At 34.2% G+C, this 281-nt stretch overlaps 1 protein-coding gene across 1 annotated transcript in view; it reads left to right on the forward strand.

Annotated features, from left to right (window-relative positions):
• The window catches only part of LOC119587993 (ADP-ribosylation factor 6), a gene marked incomplete at its 5' end in the record, with an annotated part of 2,473 nt that overhangs the window by 1,178 nt on the left and 1,014 nt on the right, over positions 1–281 (forward strand).

A 281-nucleotide genomic window follows, 5' to 3' on the forward strand; every position in this document is an offset into this window, starting at 1 on the left:
AAGACGGTAGGGGTCAGCTTAGTTCCATAGTCTGTGATTCTGTTATTATTTATTTACCTCAGGCTACTGTGTTTTTATTAGCCTGTAACTGAAACCTTATAAGCCAAGATCAGGAGACTCTTCATTAAGTTAGCATCTCTGGGCTTTTAAATTTGTAAGTTCTGTAATGTACTATTCAATGTATGAGTAACATTTCGGTTTCCTACATGTTCTATCTTCCTTCTTTTTATTGCTGTCCTATTTTTTCTACTTTACTATCATTGTTTTTCCTTGAATTCCTC

This window comes from Penaeus monodon, chromosome 23, assembly GCF_015228065.2.
Source record: "Penaeus monodon isolate SGIC_2016 chromosome 23, NSTDA_Pmon_1, whole genome shotgun sequence".
Lineage (NCBI taxonomy): Eukaryota > Metazoa > Arthropoda > Malacostraca > Decapoda > Penaeidae > Penaeus > Penaeus monodon.